This window comes from Ambystoma mexicanum, chromosome 6p, assembly GCF_040938575.1.
Source record: "Ambystoma mexicanum isolate Mex_15411 chromosome 6p, UKY_AmexF1_1, whole genome shotgun sequence".
NCBI classification, from domain to species: Eukaryota; Metazoa; Chordata; class Amphibia; order Caudata; family Ambystomatidae; genus Ambystoma; species Ambystoma mexicanum.
The window spans coordinates 913,073,626-913,096,995 of record NC_090935.1 but is presented as its reverse complement, the minus strand read 5'-3'; the positions used below and the strand labels follow the sequence as shown (position 1 = coordinate 913,096,995).

The window sequence follows — 23,370 nt, the reverse complement described above, 5'->3', positions numbered from 1 at the left end:
CTATGAGTCACATGCATATATATATGCTAATTGTCAGAATATCTACATGCAGCCTATATATTGATATTGAATATTATACATTTTGCACAATAAGGATCCAAGTCCTAATACATTACCACTGTGGATTGAATTTCGTAATATGGTGGAACACAGAAGGGAAAGAGAATTTTTTTTTCCAACTGTACTACGCTTTGTAGATGTATACATGCTGCATTTTGCTTTGCTCTAAGATTCTGTTTTTCATGGTTTGGCAGTCTGCAATTCTATTCATGCTCACTGTTGAACATAGCTAAAGTTTGGATTTAATAATAGCACACTTTGTATGGTTAGGTTTAAAATTTCATAATGAAGTAATTATACCACTAAAACAGTACAATATTATTAACACCAAATATATTCTGACTCATGATGACATCATTAAATAATGGATGTTTGCATAGTGTTCCATTTACTTTTTATTACAACGCATAAATCGTAATGTCACGCATTCATAGCCAATGCGCATGCGCCATAACAAGATCACTCTCTAATATTGATTCTGCTCTCCAGAGTAGAATTCAATAGAATTAGGGTTCGTCTCGGTCCCCTTAAACATTATTTAACACTCCCTAAATAGCGGCAGCGTCTTTTATTACACTGCGAGCACTTAGATGGGGATTCAGCCCCGATATATTGGTAAGGGCAGTCATCACTATTTAATGATTGAGGTTTAAAAATAATAACGGGCGTCTGAATATTTAGTAATAGATTGATGTCTTTGTAGGACAGGAAAAGTTGGAATAGACAACCTGAACGGGGAAATTAGAGCAACGGGTTATTACTGAATATAACACCAAGCGCCTCAATTGAATTTCTTTATGGATGGTGAGCGAGATCATGTAACTAATATTGCATTGTTTAAGTTCTAATATTTATTTGGAGACAATATACGTGCAACTTTAAGGCACATATTTATGTATTAACAGATGGCATCGGGTGACATTAAACAATGTGTGCCATGAAAACGATATTAAAAGGCATTTCGCTTGACAGAATAGTATGCCAGGATTAACATTTCCGAGAATCTAAAGAAGGAAGGTGAGATGATATGCATATCATCTATTAAATAGCACTTTTAGACTGATTTGGGTTAAAGTAGTCATTTGATCATTTTGCATGACCGTATGCATCAAGGGCATCACAGCTGCTATACTCTTAAGTCTCCACTAACACTAGATGGGTTCTAGTGAAATAACATATTTGCGCGCACATAAACCAGGAGGGTGCACTTTGTGGTGTGAACTATTTTGGCGGTGCTGTGCAGGCATGGGTGGTGCATGGCACACACACGTCACCAACAGTTTCTACTTTATATTTAATCGTATAAGTAATGTAATGTTCTTCTGTTATCCTTTTCTCCCCTCATTGTCATTGAATATACGTGTGTCATCATGGGTATGTGAACCTTTTATATCTTTTGATTTGACTGTGCAATGCTTTGTGACATCAACTTGTGATACCATGTATCAAGCAATGTTTACTCAACTTTTTTATGTATGGTGGAACACATTTACTCTTTGCTATGGTCTTGTCAGCCTTGAGGACCACTTTAATGTCGAAACACGTGTCGGCTGACAGAATGTGTTAATAAACACTGCATAAATTACCGATGCTGAACGCTTGTGTATGTGTACATAACGATATTGTAATATTCTCTGGAGGAGCGCGAATTGCGGGTCATCACCCTTAATTAAGAATCAATAATACATATGTACAAAAATGAGTAAAAACTATTATAAATAGCACTAATGAAAAGACCAAAAACAAATATCCTTATTTTTAACGCTTGGCGAAGATATGTCAGTAAAGCCCACCCAATGGAACAGGAATTGACATTTAATAAAAAAAACATAGAGCTGCCCGAAATTGAACGAACCCAGTGTCTCTTAAAACCAAGAAATGTGTTATTTTCCTAATTTGCAAATATGCCAGGCAGAAATAAATGAAGTGCATTAAGTCTTTAATAGGAGCAAGACATAGTAAACTATTTGTTTCCTCTTCTGAACCTGTCCAAAGTTCAATTTCTGTTCGTAATGGAATGCAATAAAAATTAGCTTTTGTCACTTAACAGCGATCAGAAAGTGTGTCATTCGGGGGACGTCATTTTAACAAAATGCCAGGAGTAGCAGAAGTGACATCACACAACACTTGACCTCTGATGACATCACAGGAAGTGACATCATTTGACCCCACCCTGAAGTGATATCACAGGAAGCGAAGGAACATGACCTTTCACGCCTTGACAACAGGAAGTGGCATCACATAGCATTGTTCCTAAGTACACTACGAAAAATATGGTTACGATATCACTTTAATGTGATATACATTTCATACAATAATGGATCACCATATGTATCATTAATATCAGTGTGTATTGGCCCATATAACCAAATTACTGTGAATGCGAGCAGATGTCCAAGGCCAAAAGATAATGATGTGTTATATAGCACTTACGCTTAAGGGCTTTATATAGAACAAATATAAATACAATATCATCCAACCTGTGTTGGTACTCATTTATCGACCTCAGAAGGATGAAAGGCTGAGTTGAGGTGTTTAAGGACAGACTAAATCAGTGACTCAACCCCTGAAGAGTCACTGAAATAAACCTTTAATGAGTCTAGCAATTATTGTATAGAATTCCAGAAAGACAAAGTATTTGTTATTCCTATTCATTCTTATTTAGGGTCACTGCTGAAAGTGTTACACTTGTGGAACTCCCTGTTTCTTTGGAGAGGACTGAACAAGAAAGTCAGCCACTCCAGAAACAAAGAGGCACATGGCAGTGGCCACATCCCAGGAGCTCACATTTTTTTTTAAAAAGCAAGGAAGACCACAGGGATAGCAAGGGAGACATCAGGGGTCGCAGCTGTGACCCCTGGTGACCCTAAAATGACATCCTATGGTCTCTAAGCTTCAATCTCCAGGATGAATCATCCGGCACCCCTTGACTTTAAAATCTATATATATAGCTACAAATCTAATCATAGAGCCTAGATATATAGCAGTACCTCAAACATCAATTGCATATTAAATTAGAATAGCAACTGCTGCCTTCCAACTGTTCTATGATCAAGCCATCACATTCACTGTGCTTAGCATCCATACCAGCTGTGTAAAGCCTGACCCTGTGTATAACCTGCGTTTCCCAATTGGATGTATAGGGGGCATATAGTCAGGCCAATATAGATGATATCACTTTATACACAATTGTGAGACCCCCTCTACTGAGAGCTAACATGGTTCGAATAACCGGGTCTATGGAAGGTTCCAACTCAGGATGGTCTACAACCACATCTTAGCTCACTGTACCTTTCACAGAGAAGAAATATCCAACAGCAACCCCAGACACATGTTTCGGCCTTGTTGGGCCTCCTCAGTGAGGTGAAGCAGTGTCTCTCTAAGCACAGTGAGATCAGCTTCATCTCACTGTGGAAGCCCAGCAAGGCCGAAACATGTGTCTGGGGTTACTGATGGTACTCTTGTTCAGAGGGAAATTGCCTAGCATGTTGGTGATGGACTGCCCTTGTTGGTGGGAGCATACTTATTTGAAAATGGATATGTCTCCTCTGTGAAGGGTGCATTGAGCTAAAAAGTGGTTGTAGACATTCTATAGAAAAGGGTATTTTACCCATGTTTGTTCCCAGTAGAGGGGCCTCCACATCTTTGCGTAAATATATATATCACATTTACATTTAATGGCATGTACCACATTTTTGATTTGACAGTTGCGGAAGGCTTGAAGCTCCACTTCACATTTTGATACTCAAAGATATTGGTCTTCATAGGAGGATACATCACACAAAGCCCACATGGAACATGTCCAATAACAAGAGGTAAATATCATGCTGCCCACATTTATCAGCTTCTCCTAAAGAGTGTGCAAGGAGTTCTCTTAAATGAATACCTTTTTTAAAGACAAGTAATGCCTTCCCTTGGTTAAGAATCTGTGCATCTAGAAAATACAAGTTGCCGGATATCCTTTTCTTATTTTGAAATTAATACATAGAAAAAGTAGTCACGCCCACCATTTTTTAATCTCTGGTTTGGTATATTCGGTCCATAGCAAGACTCCTTGATCATAATACCAACTTTGTTATGTGAATGCTGTAATCAATGTGATCGATGGCCCCTATTCCTAAATATGCCAGTTTGAAAAAATAATCTTCTTTCAATTAATAGTTTCTCCTAATTATAAGAAATTGTGAAAATGGAATACTATCCCTCTGGGATTTTGGGTGCTGATTTGTTTAATAGAGTATTGTGTGTCAGTCCTTCTTTTTGTATAAAGTTTTCATCAATTTGACATCCTTATGTAAAATCTTCATGTCCGGGAGAGGCAATTTTTGTTTGGCCAAACGTATGTATTGTTCATTTGTCCAACCCTGGAATTATTTCTTTTAAATGGTTTTAATTTCTTCTCCATATTACAAAATTGTCACCAGAGCTGGGACGCCATAATTAGCTTGGTTCACAGTATGCATTACTGTACATTATGTATTGTTCCCCAAAGTCAGTCATAAATACATTAGCTAGCTAACCAGGCATAAAGGGGACACCTGTGACTGTGCCCTTCACCTAGGCAAACATTTTTCCTTTAACAGGAAAAAATTCTTCTGTGGGGAAATGTCCATTATTTCCATAATGAATTATGGTCGCACTACATGTGGTATAGGTCTCTGGTCAAGTATATTCTTGTCACGTCAAAAGCTTATTCTTGTGGAATGTTGATATATAGAAATGTAATATTAAATATCAATAAGATGTCCTTTTATTCAACAGAATCACAGCATTTCAATGAATCTATAACCTCTTTCATTACCTCTTTGGTATCTAGTAATATGTTGGAACTATTTGTGGCTGGAGATTTTGGAACTATAACTACATATTTCTATAAAGGTTCTAGTACAGATCCAGGCCAGGATACTTTAGGTCTACCTGGGGCATACAAAGGATCCTCATGAATTTTGTGGAGAGCAAACAAATCTGGATGTTTAGGGTGGGGATTCTTGAGAAAGTCATATTCCAGTTGTGTGATAAAACTATTCCCCAAACCTCTGCTAGTTTGCTCCGAAATACACAAAATAATCTCAGATAATGAATCACTTCTACATTTTGCTTAGCTTAATATTCCTCATATGTAGGCATGCTGAAAACCATTCGGTCATATTTTTCTGTACTAGAATATGGGATACGTCCTCCTTTGTCTGTTATTTTATAATCAGTTTTCAAAAAATAATTTGTAGCTCTTTCAATGCGATTCTTCCCCTGCTGTTGGATTACTTGGATATTAAAGGAATGGTTCGGTCAACATTTTTTATTGTCCCTACGGGTCGGCCATGTGTTTTTAAGCCTAAGTCGCTCGATTTTAGAAAAAATTCCTATGGACCTTACCCGAGTTTTCATCCATTAAACGCATGCGAAAACAGGCATCAGGGCGCTGCCATTTTGTGATAATCCTATCACTTGCCCCATCGCCCTGGCTGACCTGCTTTTGCGGCACTAAATCATATCCCCCGCCCCTGAGCCTGTCATCAGCAGACGCGTACTGCCCATTTCACAATGCCAAAGCACGTCTCGTGTCAACATTCGCTGCGCTTCAGCTAATGATGTGTCGCCATGGAAATGGCAGGACGCCTCTTTCCTCAATAAGTATAAACAGACCGTTTTACAGCACACAGCAGCAGATTTTCGATTCCATTCCTCTCTCTGTGTTACTTTGAGTATTCTGTGACTTGATTCTGTGCTCTGGTCAGCTGCTTTCATTGCTTGTAGCCCGTGTGAACAGATACCAGTACCACCGCTAAAAAATTATTTTAGTTTGTTTAACACACAATGGCTATAATAATGCCCTACATGAACGAGCCCGAGTATACCAAGGAGGAACTACTGGAAAGGGAAACACGCGAAAACAATGGGTCTTCAGACGGCAGTTGCGAGGAAGATTCAACAGCTGAAGAACCTGGACCTAGTCGCATGGACGGTGTTTCCACCTGGTGCACATGCAATCAGTGCGAGCTAATGCCAACCGAGGACGAGAACTGCTGCTGCTGTGAAAACTCGGGATGCGTGGCCTACATTTCGGAAGGCGAGCCATGACCGCAATGCATCACCGAGCTGCCAGACTTCAGGGCAGCCTGCCTCACACGGTCCGTGTTGAGGATAATGATGGTGCTTATGCACGAACTTCGCGCAACTGTTCGTCCTCGTAATCCGAGTAACGAGTAAGTATACTCTGCTTGTCATGCCACTTCTATTTCATGGTCTTCTACTATATCCAAAATTACATATACATATCATTGTGACGCATGAAAGTCGTTCAATAGTGTGCAGTGTCTAGATAGCATTTGTCCGAGCAGAATGCCATTAGTTACAAGAATTGTCATTGACAACAAACGTTTATTAAACTTATCTTGGTCATTTAAAAACAGTTTGTTTCATTCCCTTTCACAGGTGGTACAGGCTGGTGGCCTATCGTATTACATGGTGGCTTCACGGGAGGCTTGGACACTGCGTTCGAAGAGTAATACCCGCCTGTGCCGTTCGTGCCATAAGAGAAACTTTCCCAAGTGACAGCGGTCATTACAGGGGATTTTCTCTTGCTGTGCTGCAACCTGACCTGTACAATGTGTAAAGTCTTGTATTTTTGTGTCATCAAAATAAGATACAAAATAAAACACCACATATATTTTAACAACGGTTGTTTCGATTTTTTAAATGAATCACGTGTGTCTCCATTCAAGGATGGACGTCAGACATCTGTGCTCCGAATGGGTGAAGGTCAGGTCGCTGTGAAGCAGGGTGGTCACTATCTAAGCTAACATAATATATTCTCAATAATGCATGCACTAAATAACACTTGTTCAAAGTCTTTCAGTCGGTTATGTCTCTATAAAAGTCCCACATATATCTATACTATCAATTAACATTGGATTATACAGGCCTTAGGTTAAGGGTCTTGACCACTATAATACACTGTTTGAAGTGTGGGTCTGTGCTCACAAGAATCTCTGGTATGTGGCATTTGTTATTGATAGGCAACGATATACTGCAGTAGGGGTCTAATGTTAGTTGGGGATCTGCTAGGTGTGCATCATGGCGTGGCCAGTGGTCTGGCACATGAAGAGAATACCTTGCAGGGACACAGGCAGGCAGAATGGCAGTAAGTTTCCACTGGCGAGGGTGCGTGGGCAAGGACACGTTTGTGGAGATGAATGAGCTATGTGCTTAGTTCAGGCTGGTTCACATGCAGGACCATGATCTCAGACGAAGAGTGATGTGTTACATTTATTAGCTATTGCAAATACCTCTTGAGTTTTACAGTCAGAGTTGGAACGAGGGTGGGGGCCATGTGCTCTGCTCAGTGGTCCCATCTACGCGAATGTCAACCAAAGTTAACATCATATAAGGGCAAGGGCGAACCCACTACTGGAGGCACTTGGTCCGAGTTTCTACTGAGAAGTAAAGGATGAGAGGGACCTGATGGCCCCTCGCTCCCACACACTTGCCTGCGTGCCCACCGGCCCATCCAACCCACCACCCTCTATCAAAGGCGGTTCGCACCCAGGGATGAGTGCTGGCATGGGGGGCTGTCACGGGCGCAAACGGCCAAGGTGCCAAACAGCATGTACACTTCAAAAGGTATCCCACGTCCAGGGGCCATCGCTCACATGGCCTCCTCAGACCCCGTGTCTCCAGGCAGGCCTCCCCTGAGGCAGGCCGCCCCCTGCAAACCACATAATACCACGACATACACACGTCATTCATTTACAAACACATCCCTGTTTCTAATACTTTATAAGTATTCTCTGAAAGACACAGGAAACCCCACGCTTTGGATTGGAGTATTAATTAAGATTTAGATAGCGGAAAGACATCCAAAGGAAACAATTCAAAAATAACGGTATCAAGGATTTTATTAAACCTGATACTAATTTAATATATCAAACAAATCATGATTAAATCTGCACTTGTAATAACAATTTACATAGCAGGAAACAATTTTTATTAAAAAAGACACATCTATATAATAAAAATCATCTTATTCAATCATCCAAGCATACAACCTCATCCATCCATTTAGACAAACCATTCATACTAAACACCAATCAATGTACGACATAAAATCTATAAGAAAATTCATCATAATTAATTCATCTGAAAGATTTATAGAAAGAACATGAAATCAATTTGACGGGCCACAGCAGATGACATCAGTGGCCTAGGCAATTAAGATGGGTCCCAGAGTTTTCTAACCACGACCTCATCTTAGTCCAAACTCGACCGGTTTCGACGTATATACTTTAGTGTAGTGACGTCTTCATCAGGAGTAACAAAAGTATATTCTAACATCAAGAAAGAAAGAAAATCAAAGATAATACATATCAATGTGTGAAGCCCTTGTACTTGGACAAAAAACATATAACATCCATAATAAAAATATCTATAGTGGAACAATAGGTAATAATATACAAGAGCCTGCTACCAACCCGGGAAAAGTTCCAGGATGGACCTGAGGTGTCTGGCAGAAAGTAGTGCTACCCTCTTGTATTGGTGTCTCCGAGAGGCAGATAAGAGCCAGGCCATAGACAGAATCAATGCTACAGATATACAAATGTACACATAAATATCACAAGGTCAATATGTCGATCCTCCACTACAGCGGCCCACGGACAGGACACGAGAGTCACATACTTAAGATAAACCTAAAGAATATTAACTAACCTTCATTCATGCAATGGAAGGCTGTGCGTCTCTTCCTTAAATTGTACGCTGTGTTCACTTATATTAAACAATAGCTTCTCCGTAGAAGTTCCTGCAGATAGCGAAGTGTATGGACGCCAACGTTCTTCTCGAGAATGTCCAAACGCTCGTTCGTAATTGTGACTAAACAAATACGGCTTGCTGAAAAGCTTACTATTTAGAGAATTTCAAAAAGGTAGGGGGAGAGGGGTTGCATTTGAAAATTGCTCAATATTTCCGACTCCAGATTACTTGACTCGGATGGGGTTTAACGGAAAGCCAAGGATGTAGGGCTCCCTTCTCTAAACAATAAAGGCAAGAAGCGATTTGGAAAACCGCTGTGATTCGAAAGGCCCCCACACGACAGAATGTTTACCTTAAGCGAAAGAACTCGCCAGTTCTCACAGTAGCTAGTCACCCGTATCCCAGCTGGGTCCGATTGAAAGTGGCGTGCAACACAGTATCACCGTTTCAAGGGTATTGATATATGCGTGAAAAACATCATGTGATCACGTAATTAACCACGTGACCACAAACTGAACTGGCCTACGTTCTAAATGGCCGTACCCTCTCAGATGAAAGACGCACGTGATTAGGCAGTATACCAGTGTACTACCCGACATATATAAAATGTTATGACAGGTAGTATTTAGTTACTCGAATTCCATGGTTCCATGGTATTAAGGCCCAATGTTAATGTTTTTAGATTAAATATCCACATTTGTTCCTTGTAATCTAAATTTTTTAATAGTTGGGGTTGGTTTTGTGCATATACTTTTTCTATGCAAAACCATTCCATCTGATCAGCCGTATGGCCCATCTCGACAAAATGGATTACCATTGGGGCATTGAGGTTTCGAGTTCTGATCTTTGAACGATGTTCGTTAATACGGGTACTCACTTCTCTGGTTGTTTTGCCTACATAAAACAACTGGCATGGGCAACGAATGGCATAAATGACATTCTTACTTTTACAAGTGGTAAAGGTACGAAGGGTCCACTTTCTGGTCTGTGAATCAAATGACGTAGTTTTTTTGGAAAACTTACAAGCAACACATGAAGTGCAGGGATAGTGTCCCACCACTGGGTTAGAATTGGTATCGCGGATTGTATGCACTTTAGGAAAAGTTCTACTGGCACGAGTAATCTTTTGCTTCAAATTTTTACTTTTTTTGAAAGCAAATAGAGGTCTGGGTATAGATGTTCCTGATGTATTAAGAATTCGCCAGTTTTTTAAGATGATCCCTCTAATAGCATTACTGTGTTGACAAAAAGTTGAGACACATACTAATTCATCTTTCTTTTCAATGTCTCGCTTGGGTGTCAATAAGAGGTCTCTGTTGATATATCGAGCTCTCTTTTTGGATTTTTTTATAAGTTTCTTTGGATATCCCCGTTCCAATAGTCTTTTTTCCAAAATTGCTGCATGTTTGACAAAATCTGCGATATCTGTGCAGTTACGGCGTAGCCGTAAGAACATCCCATATGGTAAGTTACAAAGTAAACTGGCTGGATGTTGGCTCTCATATTTCAACGTGGTATTTCTCTCTGTGGGTTTTCTATGTAATTCTGTGCAGAGATACCCTTCTTTGAAAAAAATAGACAAATCCAAGAAAGGAATTCTAGATACTGAATATTCAAAAGTGAAATGAATATCTAAGTCTACCGCATTAAGCCATTGAACAAATAAAGTCAATGATGTTGATGAGCCTTCCCAAATCATAAGTATATCGTCGATGTATCGACGGTACACCTTGATTTGGCCCCTAAATGGGTTAAATGCTGACAGGATTTTTTCTTCCTCCAAGAGTGCCATGAAAATAATGGCAAGATTTGGTGCAAAAGTGCACCCCATCGCTGTCCCTTTACATTGCAAAAAGAATTCCTCCTTGAATTTAAAAAAACTGTTCTTAAGGACTAGCTCTGCTGCTTTACATAGGAATTCTGTGGGAACCAAATGTGGTTGTATGCGCCGATCTAGCATTATGCGCAGGCTCTCCACCGCTCTATCCTGAGGGATATTTGTATAAAGCGCTTCAATATCAAGCGTTACTAGAATTTGAGTACTGGGATCAAATGCTTTTGTTTCAACGAGGTTGATGACGTCTCTCGAGTCAAGAAGAAATGTGGGCGTGGCCATCGCCAGTGGTTTAATAAAGAAATCAATGTATTTCGAAAGGGGTTCCAGTAGTGAACCACAACCCGAGACTATAGGTCGTCCTGGGGGGTTCTCAGTATCTTTATGTATTTTAGGCATAATGTAAAATAAAGGTATGCGATCTTCCGACAGGTTGATAAATTCAGCCTCTTTAGTGGAAAGGAAACCCGATTGGTTTCCTTCTTCAGTGAGTTTGAGTACCTTTAGCTTAATCATTTCTGATGGATCTTTCACCAATTTGGAATAGTGCCCAGGAATGTGTAGAAGTCTCAGAGCTTCTTGATCATAACGATCAGCATCCCAAACAACTATCCCACCACCCTTATCTGCAGCCTTAATAACTATTGATTGGTCCGAGGCTAATCTCTCGATAGCCTCGAACTCAGAAAGCGTCAGATTGGGTCCTTGTCGATTTCTTGGATGGCCAATAACTTTCTCTATTTCTTTGAGAACTAATTTTTCAAAGATCAAGACCTCTGGAGGCAAATCATTAGAGTTGGGGGTAAAGGTGGAAGGTTTAGAGAAGCCTGAGATGTTGGATTCCCTAGAGGTCACATTATTCGAAAAGAAAAGCTTTAGCCTTAATTTACGCAAAAAACCTTTTACTTCACTCATGATAGACATTGCACTTGGATTTTGAGTCGGAACAAAAGATAGACCACATTTAAGAATTGATGTTTCCGCAGGTGTTAATATACGGGAGGATAAATTAAAAATTGGCATTGTTTCATTTACCACCTGTATGCTCGATTCCGGGTCTGAAAGTCCCGGTGCATCATCCCTTGTCCCGGGGCGTTCTGCATCGGCATATTGTGTGTCATTTGACCTTGGGGGATGTTTCTGCGGCCTCTTCGGCCGCCCCTTGCTCGAAAAGGGTGATTGCCCGAGGCATGATTGTTCAATTCCTCATTACCTGAATTACTAGAGGAAGTGTCTGAAAATGTCACCCATCTTTTTTTATTTGTATTATTGGGTCCCATATTCCAATTAGTGTTAGTTTTCCAAACCGTCTGAGGGTTAAAATCTTCCGCTAGATAGGGATACACCAATTCTTTCTTAAATAATGAAATGTCCTTTTTAAGTTTATTGGTCTTTTTTTCAATAGTAAGCTTCTTAAATTCCTGAAAAGATTTTTCTATCTGTTCAAGCTTTTGTTTAGATTCCACAATCAAAGTGTTGGTCAAAAAAGATTTTTCTTGTTCCGACAGCGTTTCTTGTATCTTCCCACTGACTCTTTGGGCCGTGGTTATGGTTAATACTAACAAATCACGGCTACATTTGGTAGCAACTTGACTAAAAGCCACTTTATAATCGTTGTCATCCAGGAAAAGACATGGGATAATTTTAACCTGCAGGCCTTGTGGAATAATACTAGATCTCAAATATTCCTTAAGTATATGACCGTGCATTTCTGTGCGGAATTGCTTCTTCTTTAAATTCAGAAGAGCATCTCCCGTGGCGCCTTGATTTGATGTTGGTAATTGTAAATTTTCAAAAAATGATGGACCTTGAATAAGTTCTGTTATTTGTGCCTCCGTGAAGGAGATGGTATCTGTTTCTGCCATGGCCTGGAAAATACCACCAGTCCGGAGTACACCAAATTGACACACCCAGTGCAATAAATGTGAAAAAAGTTAAATTATCCTAAATAGGAAAAAACATTACAGTGTTAAAAAGTATATATATAACCTGTACAGCCAAGGGCTGGAAATATGTATTCTCTGAAAGACACAGGAAACCCCACGCTTTGGATTGGAGTATTAATTAAGATTTAGATAGCGGAAAGACATCCAAAGGAAACAATTCAAAAATAACGGTATCAAGGATTTTATTAAACCTGATACTAATTTAATATATCAAACAAATCATGATTAAATCTGCACTTGTAATAACAATTTACATAGCAGGAAACAATTTTTATTAAAAAAGACACATCTATATAATAAAAATCATCTTATTCAATCATCCAAGCATACAACCTCATCCATCCATTTAGACAAACCATTCATACTAAACACCAATCAATGTACGACATAAAATCTATAAGAAAATTCATCATAATTAATTCATCTGAAAGATTTATAGAAAGAACATGAAATCAATTTGACGGGCCACAGCAGATGACATCAGTGGCCTAGGCAATTAAGATGGGTCCCAGAGTTTTCTAACCACGACCTCATCTTAGTCCAAACTCGACCGGTTTCGACGTATATACTTTAGTGTAGTGACGTCTTCATCAGGAGTAACAAAAGTATATTCTAACATCAAGAAAGAAAGAAAATCAAAGATAATACATATCAATGTGTGAAGCCCTTGTACTTGGACAAAAAACATATAACATCCATAATAAAAATATCTATAGTGGAACAATAGGTAATAATATACAAGAGCCTGCTACCAACCCGGGAAAAGTTCCAGGATGGACCTGAGGTGTCTGGCAGAAAGTAGTGCTACCCTCTTGTATTGGTGTCTCCGAGAGGCAGATAAGAGCCAGGCCATAGACAGAATCAATGCTACAGATATACAAATGTACACATAAATATCACAAGGTCAATATGTCGATCCTCCACTACAGCGGCCCACGGACAGGACACGAGAGTCACATACTTAAGATAAACCTAAAGAATATTAACTAACCTTCATTCATGCAATGGAAGGCTGTGCGTCTCTTCCTTAAATTGTACGCTGTGTTCACTTATATTAAACAATAGCTTCTCCGTAGAAGTTCCTGCAGATAGCGAAGTGTATGGACGCCAACGTTCTTCTCGAGAATGTCCAAACGCTCGTTCGTAATTGTGACTAAACAAATACGGCTTGCTGAAAAGCTTACTATTTAGAGAATTTCAAAAAGGTAGGGGGAGAGGGGTTGCATTTGAAAATTGCTCAATATTTCCGACTCCAGATTACTTGACTCGGATGGGGTTTAACGGAAAGCCAAGGATGTAGGGCTCCCTTCTCTAAACAATAAAGGCAAGAAGCGATTTGGAAAACCGCCGTGATTCGAAAGGCCCCCACACGACAGAATGTTTACCTTAAGCGAAAGAACTCGCCAGTTCTCACAGTAGCTAGTCACCCGTATCCCAGCTGGGTCCGATTGAAAGTGGCGTGCAACACAGTATCACCGTTTCAAGGGTATTGATATATGCGTGAAAAACATCATGTGATCACGTAATTAACCACGTGACCACAAACTGAACTGGCCTACGTTCTAAATGGCCGTACCCTCTCAGATGAAAGACGCACGTGATTAGGCAGTATACCAGTGTACTACCCGACATATATAAAATGTTATGACAGGTAGTATTTAGTTACTCGAATTCCATGGTTCCATGGTATTAAGGCCCAATGTTAATGTTTTTAGATTAAATATCCACATTTGTTCCTTGTAATCTAAATTTTTTAATAGTTGGGGTTGGTTTTGTGCATATACTTTTTCTATGCAAAACCATTCCATCTGATCAGCCGTATGGCCCATCTCGACAAAATGGATTACCATTGGGGCATTGAGGTTTCGAGTTCTGATCTTTGAACGATGTTCGTTAATACGGGTACTCACTTCTCTGGTTGTTTTGCCTACATAAAACAACTGGCATGGGCAACGAATGGCATAAATGACATTCTTACTTTTACAAGTGGTAAAGGTACCCTCTATCAAAGGCGGTTCGCACCCAGGGATGAGTGCTGGCATGGGGGGCTGTCACGGGCGCAAACGGCCAAGGTGCCAAACAGCATGTACACTTCAAAAGGTATCCCACGTCCAGGGGCCATCGCTCACATGGCCTCCTCAGACCCCGTGTCTCCAGGCAGGCCTCCCCTGAGGCAGGCCGCCCCCTGCAAACCACATAATACCACGACATACACACGTCATTCATTTACAAACACATCCCTGTTTCTAATACTTTATAAACCACTTGATAAGTCTCATGAGAACATCTTTGTGCTTTGCAAGTCAACTCCTGAACCTTCTACCTGAGAAGCACTGAGATCTATGCTAATCTGCTCGTCGTCGTGCTATCTGTGACTGCTTCGAGCAAACTCGTCAGTGTGCTACCTGTGGCCATCTACCTGTTCTCCTGCAACATACTGCTCGGCCTGCTGAATCCAACTGTTTGTTGGTCAAGGTAAGGCCATGTATCCTAGTCATATTTCGGTCATTTTTACATTTCTATCTATTTGCGATAACAGTACCCAATAGTGCTATGGTCATTGGTCTCATTGCTATTGACTTGAGTTTCAATTGTTATGCTATCAATAGATCTATTTATTTTCATCTGTGTCAATTGTCATCGAATTGCATCCTTCGGGGGTCCAGTCTATAATGTAAGCATGTTTCCTTCTCGTGCAAGACAGAACATCCAAGGGACGGGTCACATGTTCAGAGTTTAGTCACATCATTTAAAAAATGTCTGTAACTTATGCAAATACTAAGCCGCACATGATGAACTGGTATAGTTCCGGCGACCAAAACAAACCTTGCATTGAACATGGTATGGTTCATTTACTTTTTTATGACATTTTTATTCATCAAGGTTTTATAATAATCTTGATATTTACTTTTCAGAATTTTCAACAATGCCTGCCTGTTCGATTAGCGGTTTCCCTTCGAATACCCATGCTAAATCTGAAGGCACTACAATGCATGTATTCCCTAAAACTGTTGATCGAATAAGAGAATTGGGTCAGACATTGCGGATATCCACCGGAAGAGCTTGAAAGTAGAGTCCAGCAAGTCTTTGAGGACAAGAGGGGTGATCGATACCGCATCTGCAGCCGGCACTTTTCCTCGAACATGTACGCCACATCTTGGGTAACAAAGAAGAATAAACGGCTAACGACACGAAAATTGCTCGCAAACGCTATTCCAACTCTATTCGTCCACATTCCTCCACTGGTGAGTCAAGTGTCCGGTTTAGCGTTAGGCCTTGCGGTAGTGTGTAGGTAGATGAACGGATTAATTAATATTTTAGGTGTTGTGTCCCTTGAAATACTTTGGATATTGATATGAGTGTATACCTTTGTGAATAATGACACTTATCAATACATTATTTTTCAATTTTATAACCCCCAAAGGAAATCTATTTATGGGCACAGGGAACTGTGCTATATTGCGCATTTTCAATAGCATTATTCTCAAGTATTCTGTCGGTTTACATGGCAATTTTTTAATGTTTGCATTTCATTATCAGAAAATAATTTACCTTTACAACTGCTTGACTATCCACTGAATCTGAAGCAAGAACATTCTACATCTGTGACGTGCCCGCAGTTATCAACCACTTCTAGCGTGTATCAGGTAATCATACTTGGCTATTCCGCTACAGACTTGTTTTATGCATGTCAAGTAATAGTTTTTACCAATTGTTTGGTTAGTGCTTTCCAATTGATATACACCTTAGTTGTCATCCCTTGGTGTTTGTTTTCAGTTATAATTAGTGTTATCCATACTAAGCAAGTACTGTCTTTCAGGGAGATGCTGAAGCGTCCACCACATTGACAACAGCCCTAGATGTTCTTCAGCAGCACGAGGTATGGATACTGACAGCTCCATCAACCGTGATCATCAGGACTGGAACACTTGTTGTTTGATTGTTCTGCACCATGTTTCATTCGTGGTTAGCCATTGATATGTACCTGTGCGGTCGACCCCAAGTGTGTGTTGTGTTTTCAATATGGTAATCCTTACTAATGCAAATACTATGTTTCAGGCAGTTGTTGAAGCGTCAACCCACGCACTTGATGCGGAGCCTGACATTCAAGTAATTCCAGGGGAAGTGGAAGCAGGACCATGCGGATACGAATTGGCGCAACAGCTTTCGGAAGTGCGCACCACATTTACAACATCCATAGATATTCTTCAGCAGCACGAGGTATGGATACTGACAGCTCCATCGAGCGTGATCATATAACGTGATTCCATTTGCTATACTTTCTTCCCTATTAACGCAAGTACTGTGTTTCAGGGAGACGATGGAGCTTCCACTGCAATCACAAGATCCCATTTAGATGATGCAGATGTAAAGAAATCGGAGAAATAAGTCAATTAAATCTGATCATATTTAAATATTCCTTGATTGTTTTAGACAATGCATCATTTGTGGTTATCTCTTTATATGTACCTGGGCCGTCGACCCCAAGTGTGTGTTATGTTTACAATATTGAAAACCATACTAACGCAAGTACTGTGTTTCAGGCAGTTGCTGATGCCTCCTCTCCAATACAATCATTCATGGCAGTCCATGAAGAGACAGAGGTATGGATACTGACAGTTCCATGGAACTAGGTCATCAGAGCTCGAATACTTGCAGTTTGATTGTTCTACACAATGTTTAATTCTTGTTGAGCCATTGAGATGTACCTGTGTGTTCGTTCTCACGTGTGTTTTATGTTATCAATATTGTGATACATAGTAATGAAAGTACTATGTTTCAGGGAGTCGATGGAGCCTCATTCCGTGCTGTCTATGCGGATACAGAAAATATAGTCGTTGCAGCGCAAGAGGAAGGGAAGAGATGCGGAAACGAATCGGAGCTACAGCGTGCAGATGTTGAAGGTCGAGTCAAGAAAGTTGCAAAGAAAAGAAACAAAAATAAGGTTAGTTACAAACAGTTCATAACTTTAGAATTTCTTTATGCTGGGGACTATTTTATGTTGTTTCCAGTCAATTGTACTATACTTTATCTTGTGTTTAAACTGAACATCCCTTTTCCAATCTGTCCTGTAGTTACCCGTGGGTCTACAAACTATACATACACAGACAGTGAAGCGAATGAGAGATGTTGCTTGCTAGACCATTTACACTATGGAGGAACTATTAATTCAGACGCCGCGTTTTGAGACTAGAGATGCTCAAATCCAATGGCCAGAACATGAAATGAATGTGTCCGGAGAATCCAGTAAAGTTGTAATGGACCATTGCTACAGTGCGACTGCACCACCACAAGAAGATGATTCTGAATGTATTGAGGATAGCTCGGAAGTAGTCGCAGATCAATTCACACAATCTACACCTGCCAAAAAATTGCCACCAAAAAAGCTGTCGACAATGTTGTGTTCTCCCATCAATGTTGAAGTACCAGATGTTGAAATGACAGAGAATGAACCAGCAGCAGCATTCACCGACGCATCAGAACCTGATATTGCCGATATTTCTTTCAGTTGTGGTGAAATGTCCTCAACAATGCAGTCCGAAACAAGTGTGACACCGGATGACAGTCTAAAGAGGGCAAATCCATAGTATTCGACAGTTGTTTGATGGATATTATAAGTATGCTGAAATGTGGGCATTCCGTCAGAGGGAAAGTATGTCGGAGGCCATTGATTCATGTGACTCGTCAAAAACAAGGCAGTAACGTCAAAATACATACCGCCTGTTGATTAAATCATGCGTTCTCATGGTCTGCACCACCGATGCTGAGGAAGCTGCCAGCAGGCAATCCACTGTGTGCAGCTGCTTCACTTTTTAGTGATTATGATTATCTGTTTCCGGCCATTAGTGATGCTTGGAAAATTGAACAATTGCCTCTAGCAAGTACATTCGAAGGGAAACGATTCAGGCTAGCTGGCGATGGAGAGAGCAGTTCCCACATATTAAACATCAATTTGATGCATGGCATCTTGCTAAATCAATCAATAAGAAAATCTACATTTCCACCAATGTGAACATGGCCCTTTGTCCCCAGAGGAGGCAAGGAAGAGGAAGTGGTTGATTCCATTTTCACCGACACACAAAGCCATCGAGAAGATTGTTTTCAATAAAACTCTATCAAGAGATTAGAGGGGACTGAAAGAATTCTGTCACACAGGAGGTTTGCAGGTGTTCCACAATATGTGCCTAAAGTACAGGCCAAAGCGCTTGCATTTCAGCATACAGGGCATGAAACATAGGACTCTACTTGCGGTCTTGGCCCATAACGAGAATCTCTGCCGTGAACAATCTAGGACTACGGGTAGTGTAAGGATGCCTCGCTACACTAAGGTGTTTTCTAAAAGAAGTAAGCAATGGGTCATCAAACCAGTCTATGAGGAAATGGAGTTCGACTTTGTAAAAAGCCTTATTGTTGCTGTACTCGAGAGGCACAGATATGGAATATTGAACGTTTCTGTGCAGAGCACTGATGCATTGCCACCAAACATTGCCACTATGTCATGTCCACCCAAAGCAGAGCTGGTTGTGAAGTACAAATCCTGGTTTAAATAATTGTAATATGATTGTCTTTTTGTAAATAAATGTTATTGTACAGTGTACATACAAAGTATGCTAACCGTAACCCCTCCCTTCACCATCCGGGGTGGCGAACAACCTGGGTGTCATGTTTGACTTCTCTCTCTATTCACCTGATATCGCTGACCTTGTCAATATGTGTATGTATATATTTTTGTTGCTGTAACTAAGTTTCGCAAGGCTTGCGTATTGCAAATAATAAAACAAACAATAAATCTCACTTTCAACTCAACTCAACGGGTACGTTATACTTTCCCTGACCTTCCCCCAAAAAGTAAATGTCTCCATAGTTATGGTTCTCTAGGGCTGCAAAGCTCGCGGACAACAAGGACAAAATTGGGGGCCTCAGAACGCGCCAAGCGAGCCGTTGCAGATGGGAGAGAAGCCAGTTCACATTTGCACATTGAGGGCTAGTACATAGATGGATTCGAAAATTCAAGTTCTCACAGATGGCTTTACTACGGGATGTTGCAAAGTAAGGATGTATGCTCGTTTAGAGTGAAGGTCAGCGGCTTTGATTTTCAGCTGGCGGCCTGAAGAGGCCCACAACTCACAATGGGAGTATAAGGTTCTATTGTTTTTTGACCTTGAGAGACAGGGACCATGCCGAAAGGACTTCATTTGAAGGAGGGGTGCAATAACGTAAAAGACGATAAGGCAGAAAATTCTGAAACTAGACCGAGTTTCATGTTAGTTCAGTATACGAAAAATCGTTGTCAAGAGCACAGCGGGATTTACGGACTGCAATGGAAATTGCACATATAATGTAAGTAACTCTTTAGACGCTTCTATACCGGAATTAAGAATTAATGAATGGATGAATGAATTAATGAATGAAGAGCAAGTAAAACGTTTGTGGGATCGTCTTTGTACCAGGCACATTGGCATGCAGGTCCACATTCCACACGTATGTAGACAAACAGTCGTTTCTCATTGTGTGTTAACCTCGCTTTATTTCGTTAGTTTTCGCATTGATTTTAGAGCCGAACATACTCCATTGCACTATTCTTGAAAGCAAATAGTTTCAGATCGGCCGTAATAAATAAAATGAATAATATTAATAAAGATCGGCTGGCGAGACTAATTATAATTTTTATGTTTTCAAAACAGGTATATCCTACCCTTCTGCTACTGCCACCAGTTTCAGACCCCGGCAGATGGTTTCTTCAACCGCCAGCTGCAGTTTATCGTAAACAACTGCACCACTTTGACGATCTTATGGGAGGATCTCCAAGGGCCCATATGCCCTTACGAGGTACTAGCTGCTAGAAGCAACATATCTTTACGCTGGCCTAGTGCCTAGTTGATGGAACAGCCTTTCGGTTCACCGTGTGACCAAAGTGCTTCTTTTAACGAAAACCAACACCCTGTGTACCATAAAGTAACAGCGCGTGACTCACGATAAAACGGAACAGGATTTGCGGATAGAGAGAAAAGGAAAAAAAAATGACATTCCGATTTAATATGCCAATTGCTGAATATTCTATAAACATTTAATGTTAAATAAATGTACTTTACCAAATGTACCGTGTTGCTGTTTGATTTGAAAGTACAGTTTCATATTCTGAATTGTGGCGCGCTGTGTTGTGAGTTGATCTGTGTTGGTTTCCGGGTTCTGTGTGAAGTCGCGTAGAAGACGACTGGGCGCGTTTGCCTACGCAGCACAGTAACGTCACGGAGAGAGGCGGGGAATATGAATGTTTTGATAATGTCAGGCTCAGGGGCGGGGGATATGATTTAGTGCCGCAAAAGCAGGTCAGCCAGGGCGATGCGGCAAGTGATAGGATTATCACAAAATGGCAGCGCCCTGATGCCTGTTTTCGTGTGCGTTTAATGGATGAAAACTTGGGTAAGGTCCATAGGAAATTTTTCTAAAATTGAGCGACTTAGGCTTAAAAACACATGGCCGACCCGTAGGGACAATAAAACATGTTGACCGAACCATTCCTTTAATCTGCTATGGAATAAATATCTCTTAATCCTTTAATTACCGTTTTACAAATACTAATATCCATGGTGGCATATTTGGATCTGCTAGGACAATTATCGAAGTAAGCCATAAGCCAGATATGCTTTCATTAACAAAGCCAGCCACATTTGAGAAACATATTTGCAAGCCAAATGGCTCAATAGACTCATGATAACTCTAGTTTTGCTTCCACTATAGTTATGATTTGTGCTAGAGCAAATGAGAAACCATGCCCTAGCAGTGTCATCCGTTCTGATGTCAAAACTTTCCCCGAAAGATTCACAATAGGTACTTCTTTCTCTGATACATTCTTCTGCAAGTGCGAGAGACTCCTAGTGTCCCGATTGGGGTAGCCTTGATTTTGATGACAACCAAAATAGCCTCTTCTTAAAAAAGGAGGGCCATGTTTTTGGTTACTTCTACTATGGAGGTCATTACAACCTTGGTGCTAGTTGCACCAACTTTACCACCATGGTGTAAACTACGTTTACACCATGGTGGATGGCGGATTTACCGCCTCATTCCAAGGTGAGTGGGGCGGTAAATCCCCATTTCCCATTTTCCCTTTCCCATTCTTGCCCCATAGGGCATAATGGGAGAGGGGAAGGCGCTAATTACGCCGCCGTAAATTACGGAGGCGTAATTAGCACCATGGCGGGTTAGCGCCATGGATTTTAACGCCTGCTAAAAGTAGGCGTTAAAATCGGAATCAGGCGTTAAGGGTTAACGGTGGCGTTAACCCTTAACGCCTGAGTTGTAATGAGGCCCTATGACTCTGATTGCTTCGGTTCACTACCTGAGGATTCAAAGGTGTTAACCCATATTTTGGTTTTAAAATGTGTCCTACTCCTGTATTATAATTGTGTCTCCAAATCATGGAGTTGTGGTGTAACCAGCTGCCAGGTATGGATAAATTCCTTTTTAGTGAATTCAGCAATATCCTATACTATATTTCTGTGTATTCAAGTTGTAGTTCTTAGATTCATTTATATCTTTATTGATTTTTTCTAATTTGGCTTTAGTATCAGATATTGATGCAGTCTCTAAAAAAATATGTTTCTATTGTTCTAGTTATTTTTGCAACGTATTGCTAAGTCTCTGTACTCTAGTCACTGTTTGTGCTAGAGTCATTGGATTGCTGCTAGATTTAGTTGCAATCTGGCTACAGGTGGTCTTATGCAAGCCAAACAGGGCTCAATTTTAACCTGTAATCCGAGTGGAATGATATTGCTGTTTACATTTTCTCTAATAAATCACCATGTATTTCAGTATTATATCACTTTTATTTATTTCCTTGTTTTGTATCGTTAACAGGAGAGTACAAACACTTTATCTGCAGTTATGATTTACTTTCAATGGAACAGTACCAGCACTTCTTTGCATGACTTCAATATTTTAACAGGACATTTCTACACTTCTCAGCAGGACTGCTATATTTCTGATGGAACAGTACAGTACCAGTATTTCTCAGAAGGGATCATTAAGCTTAATTGCACCAAACAAGTAAATTGTAGCATGTCTTTAGCATGACTTTTATGCTGTGACAGAGCTTCTGTTGAGAGCTGCTATTCTTGTAATGCGATGAAGCTGACACTTCCTATCAGAGCAACTATCCTTTTTATGGGTCATTACCAGCACTACCTGTCAGGATTATGAACCGTTTAACAGACTCGTACCAGACTTTCTCATCAAGCATCCAATAGTTTAATGGAACTGTGATATCACATGCTGGCAAAGGTTCTGTACTGTTTACAGTAGTGCACTTTCTATCACATCTCTCATACTTTTAACGGCACAGTGCAAGCATTTTAGTGAAATTGGGCATACTATTTACTGGGCCGCTTTGGCACTCATCAGCAAGCACAATGGGGCAATGCCTTTTTTAGGACAAGGAGCAAAACCAAGAGGTCTTGTAGGGGCCATGGAAGAAGTAATTTTGTCACGTCCACAACCAAGGCCATATCACAAGGAGACATAGGGCCTCATCACGACTTGGGCGGTAACGGTAACGCTATTAGCGCGGGCGGTATTAGCCCTACCGCCGAACTCCCCGGCGCTAGTAGCGCCGGATCACGAGTTCGGCGGTAATGTAAGTCCCCATTCCCCACTGAGCCCATTCAGGAATGCCCCATTCCCCATTGGGCTCAATGGGGAATCTTCGCGCTAATACCGCTGGCGGATTTCCCGTCGGCGGAAATAGCGCGAATTTTCGGTGGATTTCCCCCAGCTCAGAGCTGGGGC

At 40.6% G+C, this 23,370-nt stretch overlaps 1 protein-coding gene and 2 long non-coding RNA genes across 3 annotated transcripts in view; all 3 read right to left on the bottom strand.

The window, feature by feature from the left end:
• LVRN (laeverin) overlaps window positions 1-23,370 on the bottom strand; it is a 933,533-nt gene that overhangs the window by 852,706 nt on the left and 57,457 nt on the right. The gene's annotated exons all lie outside the window — the stretch shown is intronic.
• Window positions 7,938-8,906, bottom strand: LOC138510096 (uncharacterized). The gene is made up of 2 exons (XR_011280316.1): window positions 8,764-8,906; window positions 7,938-8,384 (listed from the first exon to the last, which is right to left on the bottom strand). It is a non-coding gene; the product is annotated as an uncharacterized lncRNA (long non-coding RNA).
• LOC138510095 (uncharacterized) lies at window positions 12,751-13,719 on the bottom strand. The gene is made up of 2 exons (XR_011280315.1): window positions 13,577-13,719; window positions 12,751-13,197 (listed from the first exon to the last, which is right to left on the bottom strand). It is a non-coding gene; the product is annotated as an uncharacterized lncRNA (long non-coding RNA).